The 8,970-nt window shown below is 40.3% G+C and overlaps 1 pseudogene; it reads right to left on the minus strand.

Annotated features, from left to right (window-relative positions):
- Positions 1 to 8,970, minus strand: part of LOC107676422 (vertebrate ancient opsin-like) — a 45,069-nt pseudogene that overhangs the window by 18,156 nt on the left and 17,943 nt on the right.

An 8,970-nucleotide genomic window follows, 5' to 3' on the forward strand; every position in this document is an offset into this window, starting at 1 on the left:
TGTTTTTGTTTTTTTTGTTGAGGGAACTAGGGTGATGCTAACATTTGGTTTGGCCAACAAAAACTTCACAAACTTTTAAATAAGAGTTTAATCTTCTGAAGCGCTCATTGCTGCAGTCCTGGAACTTGTAAACACTGTTTTTGTTTCCTGATGGACCGTTAAAGATCGCCACACACTACATCTGTTGATGTTAGCCAATCAGATTTGGACTTTTGCCTTTGAGAAAGTGTTTCCACTTTAGCGTGTCATATGCATCAGGCATTCAGCTGAGATTATGAGCAACACTAGTATACTTGTCTCAAACTTTGAAAAATGACACTAGCATGTGGTGGGCAGTATATTGATAAAACAATATTTAAAAAAGCAGTAGAAAGTTGTGGCTTAGATTTTCAAATATTGCTTTTATTGCAGTTATGCCAGTGTTTACACAAAGCTGAATCTCCAGTAATATTTACCCAAATTGTGAGTGAGCGTTATCCTGTCTTCGTGAGCTGCACACAAAAATGAGCACACAGAGCAAACAGTCAGATTAACGAAAAAATGACTCATCTGAGCGGGTTCTTTTAATGAACTGCTTTCACTCACGCTACTGGTGTAAATGAACTAGTCAGCCAGAGCGGTTACTGAATCAACATCAATAACTTAAATATCAATATCTCAACATCAGTATCAATATGTTAAAGAGACCCTAAATCCATGCTGTCATGTTTTCCTGCGCATGTACTGCCACTGTCAAATACTCAGTGAGAAGCAATCACACCGTGAGGTAATTATCTCAAGAATATGTGGACCACCTTTGCATTTATATTGAGCTATTTCAGCCATCTATACCTCTGATCCTGCAGGCTATAGTAAACTATAGCTGTGATTTATCTTTATAGGACTGAAGAAATCATGTAAGGAGACTTATCCCACAACCAAGCTGTCTGGTTGCTGGATGTTATTAATCATCACCACCACAAGGGTAAAGAGGCTTTACTTTAAACCAGGGCAATTAAATTCCATTCCTGGAGGGCCTAGAGAGTTTAGTTCCAACTTTAAATAAACACATCATAACCAGCTAATGGGGGCAGTAGTGGCCTAATGGTTAGAGAGTCGGACTTGTAACCCGAAGGTTGCGGGTTGGAGTCTCAGGTTTGGCAAGAATTGTCGGTGGGGGGAGTGAATAACCAGCGCTCTCTTCCACCCTCAATACCACGACTGAGGTGAGCCCCTTGAGCAAGGCACCGAACCCCCAACTGCTCACCGGGCGCCGCAGCAATACGGCTGCTCACTGCTCCGGGTATGTGTTCATGTGTGCACATGGATGGGTTAAATGCAGAGCACAAATTCCGAGTATGGGTCACCATACTTGGCCACATGTCACTTCACTTTCACTTTCACTTAATAAAGGTCATTAGGATTGCTTGATTATTGCAGGCAGGTGTGTTTGATTTAGCTAAAAACAAAACTCTGTGAATTGTGGAATAGTTGATAAGTTCAGCTTTAAACAAATTGCCCCTAGGTTATGTATGTAACCATGGTTCCCCAAAGGGAATGAGATGATGCGTTGAATGCTATGGGAACGCCTTTGCGTGACCACATACTGAAGAAGCATATGTGAAATCAGTCCAATAGAATTGCGAAACGTCACAGGCGGGTGACGTAAAAACCAGGAAGCTATAAAAGCACATCTGGTGAAAACAGTGTCAGCTTCTGATAATGCTCACAGGGATGCAGGAAGTATGGCAGGCGACGCAGCATCTCGTTCCCTGTCTAGGGAGTCGAATGCCTGTCTAGTGTGAAAACCAATGTTCCCTCTAAGCTGCAGAGCAGAATAAATAATATGCCGCCCACAGGACAGACGCAAAAATTAATTGGGGAAAGGTTGAATTCTAGTTAATGTAAAATAATTGCAATGCTCGGGCAAACCGCTATAGAGTTGGTGTCGCTATAGAGTTAGAACCGGTGAATGCGGTTAACAGGTTTCATAGAAAGAGAATGATGTGGTCCAAATCAGTCGCTGTAAAATCGAATACGAAATAGCTCAAAACGAGAGCTAACGCAAACACAATGACATGTGAAATAAAACGTCATCATGTTTTAAAGAAAAGTGATTTGATTAAGTGGTGGAAATAGCGGATGATGGGCACAGAACAGTAACAAAACTCCAAGACATTTACAGTCACATAAAAGTGTAGTAGTGTGCTAACTCTACTACATGGGGATGTTTTAGAAAGGTCATTAGGATTGCTTGATTATTGCAGGCAGGTGTGTTTGATTTAGCTAAAAACAAAACTCTGTGAATTGTGGAATAGTTGATAAGTTCAGCTTTAAACAAATTGCCCCTAGGTTATGTATGTAACCATGGTTCCCCAAAGGGAATGAGATGATGCGTTGAATGCTATGGGAACGCCTTTGCGTGACCACATACTGAAGAAGCATATGTGAAATCAGTCCAATAGAATTGCGAAACGTCACAGGCGGGTGACGTAAAAACCAGGAAGCTATAAAAGCACATCTGGTGAAAACAGTGTCAGCTTCTGATAATGCTCACAGGGATGCAGGAAGTATGGCAGGCGACGCAGCATCTCGTTCCCTGTCTAGGGAGTCGAATGCCTGTCTAGTGTGAAAACCAATGTTCCCTCTAAGCTGCAGAGCAGAATAAATAATATGCCGCCCACAGGACAGACGCAAAAATTAATTGGGGAAAGGTTGAATTCTAGTTAATGTAAAATAATTGCAATGCTCGGGCAAACCGCTATAGAGTTGGTGTCGCTATAGAGTTAGAACCGGTGAATGCGGAAGACTACGCACCCATCTAAGACAGAAGCACTCTAGAGTAGTTCCCAAATCTAGGTTATAAAACCTGACAAAAGTGAGTGGGGTAGACCAACCTGCAGCATCAAAACGTTGTGCATAAAGACATCAGATAAAAGGGCCTTCAAGGCCGCCATACGTAACCTAGGGACGCTCCCCTTCAGGAGCTCGAGCTGCATTGAACACTATGGGAACGAGAATACCAACTCCACCATACTGATGAATGCCTGTCTAGTGTGAAGACTATGCACCCATCTAACACAGAAGCACTCTAGAGTAGTTCCCAAATCTAGGTTATAAAACCTGACAAAAGTGAGAGGGGGAGACCAACCTGCAGCATCAAAACGTTCTGCATAAAGACATCAGATAAAAGGGCCTTCAAGGCCGCCATACGTAACCTAGGGACGCTCCCCTTCAGGAACTCGAGCTGCATTGAACACTATGGGAACGAGAATACCAAGGGCAAAAACAAAAGTGTTGTGTTTATAATTTTGTTCAGTGTAGTTTAGAATGCGGATGCTGTAGAGTCTGAGAGGAGCCAGAGCTGCATCCACACACTTGGTGAAAGTGTGGGGTGACAGTGCTAGGCCGAACGGAGGAACACGATATCGGTAAGCTTTGCCCCCAAAAGTGAACCTCAGGATATTCCTGTGTTTGGGAAGGATGGAAACATGGAAGTACGTGTCCTTTAGATCTATGGTGACAAACCAGTCCTTGGACCTGATTTCAGTCACAATCTGTTTCAAGGTCAGCATCTTGAGCTTGAACGCTTTGACAGAATGGTTCAGATGATGCAGATCTATAATCAGACACAAACCCCCCATCCTTCTTCAGAACAGTGAAGTATCAGTTGTAGAATCCGGACTCTCTTGAGAGAGGGGAGGGACACGTTCTATGGCCTCCTTCCTCAAGAGTGTGTCTACTTCTTGTCCCATTACCAGAGCCTGCTCAGGACCCACTAGAGTAGATATAACCCCATTGAGGTCTCACAAGTCTCCACACTGCCAAAAAGTCTACTCTCTAGAAGGCTTCGGCTGAGAGCGCCATCCCGTCCCCTGAACTTTTTGAGGGGGGACACGGAAAGTGACGCTCCTTTTCTGCTGCACCTTGTATGAGGAGCTACCCAACGGCTGGGGTTTTCCACCCCTGAGACCTGGGATCGGCGAGGGAGAAAACACTGGAATGCTGCCGCCTGCCTTTTAGACTCCTGGAACCTCTCGACGAAAGAGCTCACTGTGTCGCCGAAGAGGCCCGAAGAGACTAGCGGGGCATCCAGGAGGAAGAACCTGTCCTTCTCTTTCATGTCAGACAGGTTCAACCACAAGTGTCTCTCTGTGGGCACCAAGGATCTGGCACAACACACACACTTCAAACACACTTTGTTTTTCATGGACACAGCACAGAGCGCTTGCTGAAGAGCAGAAGCTGACACTGTTTTTACCGGATACGCTTTTATAGAATCCTGGTCTCTTCGTCACCTGTCTGTGACATTTCGCTATTCTGTTGGACTGATTTCACACGTTCTTCAGAACACGGTCACGCAGAGGCGTTCCCGTAGTTTTCAACGCAGCTTATGTTCCTGAAGGGGAACTAAACCATACTATCCAAACTGCTCTTGAAAGGCCAATGTCCTGCAGAGTTTAGCTTCAACCTGCCCAAACACAATTGCTTGGAAGTTTTTAGTAATCCTGAAAACTTTAATTCATTGGTTCAGGTGTGTTTAAGTAGGATTGGAGTTAAACTCTGCATCATATTGACCCTCCAAGAGTAGGTCTTGACACCCCTGCCCATACTTGGACTTATCCACAAAGACACAAACCTTGTCTGCTAACGATCAAATGGGGAAAATGACCTAAAACCAGATTCTTTGTCTGCTTTTTTACCTTGCTCAATCATTCTGAATATAAAGGGATGTTCTTTTAAAGAGGATCAGTGTTTATGTAGCCCTACCTGATTGCTTGTTATGAATCTGGAAGCATTTGACACAATAACAAATAAAAAAAAACATGTCAGCAAACCTGGATTCTCATAAAAAAGCACAGGCTGCACTCCAGACATTTTGCTGTTCAGAGACTAGTGCTGTGACAAAATTAGATGTGATTTCTCAGGACACTTATTTCAGTGATATATGTCAGTTCATACATATCTGAAAATACTTATAGCAGCTTTCACTGCCATACATGTGATCTACAAGCAAATTTAGGCTGGCCACACGCTTGAAGATTTTAAAGCTGATTTTAAGCCCGATTTGCACCCTCGAAAGATTTGGGGGGTGTGGCCCGATTCGAGGCTTGTCACAAAAAACAACCTCTACTGTGTGGTGTCATTATGATTATTTAACTGCTCCTGATCGAGATTGAGCATCCCCAAACTCAAATTGTAAATATCAAACATGTTGGATATTTATGACTCTTGATCAGGCTGCCTCTGACGTGATACCCGTGATAGCCAGTGAGAGTGAGCAAGTGTCACCTACTGGATGTTGCGTGCTTCTATAGCTGAAACTTTGCAGCCACAAACATGCCATAAAAGTAGAATACTGACAAAGAACATCACCAATATTATTTTTTTCGATTGTATTTTCACTGTACAGCAGAATGCGTTTTTGTAGTTGTTATCAACCCCATTTGATAACAATTGTAATTGTAATAATTATCAGTTTTACTTATATATTTTTTTCCATGTTAGAAAAGAAATTGGGTAACACTTTACATTAAGGTTCCCTTTATAAAGTGTTTATAAAGGTGTTCATAAATGACTAATAACTCATTTACTAATGCATTATAAATCATTGATAAGCAGTTATAAATGCATGAATAAAAAGGGTGATTTTAATGCAATACCTGCCAAATAGTGAGCCATTTTTAACTCGCATGTTATAAATGCTTAATGGTCTACTTCTAGTTCTTTTATTTATAAAGCACATTTAAAACAGTCACAAGACTGACAAAAGTGCTGTACAACATAATGATCAAAGATAAAAACACATTTTAACTAACATCAATTTGCAAAAGCTAAATTGCTAGAGATTTAAAAACCGAAAGAGATGGAGCAGCACTGAGGTGCGCTGGCAGGCTGTTCCATAATCTATGGCCAATCACCGAAAAAGCTCTATCTCCTCTGCGTTTTAGCCTAGTGGAAGGAACCATACGTAGGTTTTGATTACCAGATCTTAAATCTCTGGTAGGGTTGTAGGGATGCAGCAATTCCGATAAGTAACGTGGGGCAAGGTTGTGTAAACATTTATAAACAAATAGGAGGATTTTAAAATTTATCCTAAAATGAACATTGAGCCAATGAAGAACTCGCATAAAGGGGGTGGCAGGATCAAATTTGCGGCCTTTCTTAAGAAATTTGGCTGCTGTGTTTTGGACCAGTTGTAAACGAGCTACTTGGGACTTTGAGATACCACAATACAAAGAGTTGCAATAGTCCAATCGAGAGGAAATAAACGCATGAACAGCTGTCTCAAGAGGTTTTTCAGGCAGAAAATTTTTGATTTTAGAAAGTAAGCAGAGTTGAAAAATGCTAGAAGCAACAACCGAGGAGACATGTTTCTCTATAGTGAGCCGACTGTCTAAGAGAGCACCAAGGTTCCTAACACACTTTGATTCAAAGACTGACAGGCTATCCAAGGTCGAGTTGTTAAGTTTGAAATTGTCTGATGGGCCAAAGACAATAACCTCAGTCTTTGAGTCATTTAAGGTTAAAAAGTTACTAGCCAACCAATGTTTTACCTCATCAAGACAGGTAAATAGGGAATCAATAGCAGAAGGATTGTTTCTTTTTATAGGCAGATAGATCTGGGTATCATCGGCATAGAAATGGAAAGATACACCATACCTTCTCAGAATCGAATCTAAGGGAAGCATGTAGAGAGAGAAGAGCAGAGGTGCTAGGGAAGTCCAAAATTGAGATGGGCAGCAGAGGTAAAGTTGCCAATTTTGACTGAAAAATATCGCTCTGTTAAGTAAGTTTTAAACCAATTCAAGACTGAGCCTTTTAGCCCCACACACGATTCTAATCTAGACAGGAGCAACTGATGATCTATAGTGTCAAAGGCAGCAGTCAGGTCTAAGAGAATTAAAATCACAGAGTCACCTGAATCGGTGAATTGCCTGCATGGTTCTCCAATGAGATGTGTGACATTTCATGTGAAGCAAATCCAGCTGTGCAGATCAGAACGTATTTAGCAGAAGTGAGTAACAGAATCGAGAAGAGGTTATATTTACAACAAACTACTTAATTATTTTTCCATCAAAGATGATTAACTTTCTTAAATATACACTTTTTTACAATAATAATATACAAATTTATTATAATACTTATAATTACTACAATTCTAAATTTGAACAATAATTTAATAAATTATAACAATTATGACAATTAACAATTTGTATAAGGATGATGATAAATGCAAAATTGTGATAAACAAATTTTATCAGTTTTACAATGCCATATCATCCTTATCAATAATAATAACAGAGAAAACAACCTTTCAAACATAACATGATGACGGATTTTATTCACGTCAATCACGCATTGTGTAGGTAACTAAGGTTTACTCTATTCTTCTCATAGTTATCGATCAACATGTTCATTGTAAATATATATGTAAATATCGTGTATATATATATATATATATATATATATATATATATATATATATATATATATATATATATATTTTTTTTGTGGCTGCTTTTTCAAGCTCTTTTCCTTCAAGTTTTTTTTGGAGTATGGTCACAAATGAAGAAACTGGATGTCTTCAACCATTTAGATGGACTTGTCTTTATCATTTTCCCTCACAGAGTGATTAACAAGTGCTCATATATATATATATATATATTTATTTATTTTTTTTTAAAGACAAAATACATTTACTTAAACATGTCTGAAGTTCATGAATATTTTGACTTTCATGTGGCAAGCTTGATGCGTCACCATGGAAATAAAATCACAACCAGCCCAGCAGGAATAAACTAAATATGTATGAAAGGTTTAAAGCACTTTTTCTAAAGTTTCTAAACAAACAAACAAACAAAAAAAGTCAGTTAAATTAAAGTTTGACATTGGTCACGTGATATTAATGATTATTAACAAGGTGAATAATTAATGGAGATCTAAAGACAATCATAAAAAACAAGCTACATATACAAAATATCTTCATAATCTCTAGATATTAGTCAAATTATCCATTAGAAACTGTTTTACATGTGGTGAATGAAGTTCGCGACGGTCATGTTCAGGTTGCAAAAAGTGTTCGTACACCAAATTTCTTTTTATGAATATGGTCCATTTTGAAGTGTTTATATCCAAACAAGCAAAAAGAAAAAAAGAAAAAAAAAAGCTATATAAAATAGATCAACTTCTATGTGCATTTTTCCATTGAAAAACAACAGCTACTCTTAGTCCCGGTTGTTGAGAAGCATCACAGAATCGTTAATTATACAAATGCAGAAAGATGAATTTTTGAGTGACAGACAAGTAGAAGGATGGGGGCACACTGGGGGGGCAATCAGTTTTCAGGGGGCAAGTGCCCCCATGGCCCCTCCCCTGTCTACACCACAGCCTGAGAGGTATGGCTCATCCAAAAATGTTCTGTCATAAAACTCTAGATGGCACAGGCCAACAGGTCCTAACTTAATCTGATATAATTAAAGGGGTCATATGATGCGATTTCAATTTTTCCTTTCTCTTTGGAGTGTAGCGGAGTCCAGCCGTGGTCATCACATGTGGTTGCCGCAAGCCCGCCGGACGCTCCTTCGTCGAATCCGCTGTCCGCGCCGTTCTCAAGCCCACCCGCCTCTGTTCACTCAAGCCGGCCTCCGCTCACTCTAGGCCGCGGCTCACTCTAGGCCTCCGACTTCCGCTCACTCAAGGCAGCGGTGTGTGACGCTGTTTCGTTGTGAAAGCGAAACTACTTTGTTTGGCCTTCCAAAAGAGGACACGACTAGAAATCAGTGGTTAAGTTGTATTTACAACACTGCTCCAGAACAGTTCAACCCAAATATTCAGATGTGTCCAGAGCATTTTATGGATGACTTTTTCCTGATCCTGGTAGACTAGACTACAATGCCGACTGTTCTGACTCACAGACTGTAAGTACGTTTTTTATATTTAAAGAATTTGCCACTGACGATTCAAACGCGAGTTTTTTGGGCAGTGTAG

The sequence above is a fragment of the Sinocyclocheilus anshuiensis genome, unplaced genomic scaffold (assembly GCF_001515605.1).
Source record: "Sinocyclocheilus anshuiensis isolate Anshui unplaced genomic scaffold, SAMN03320099.WGS_v1.1 scaffold1126, whole genome shotgun sequence".
Classification (NCBI taxonomy): Eukaryota; Metazoa; Chordata; class Actinopteri; order Cypriniformes; family Cyprinidae; genus Sinocyclocheilus; species Sinocyclocheilus anshuiensis.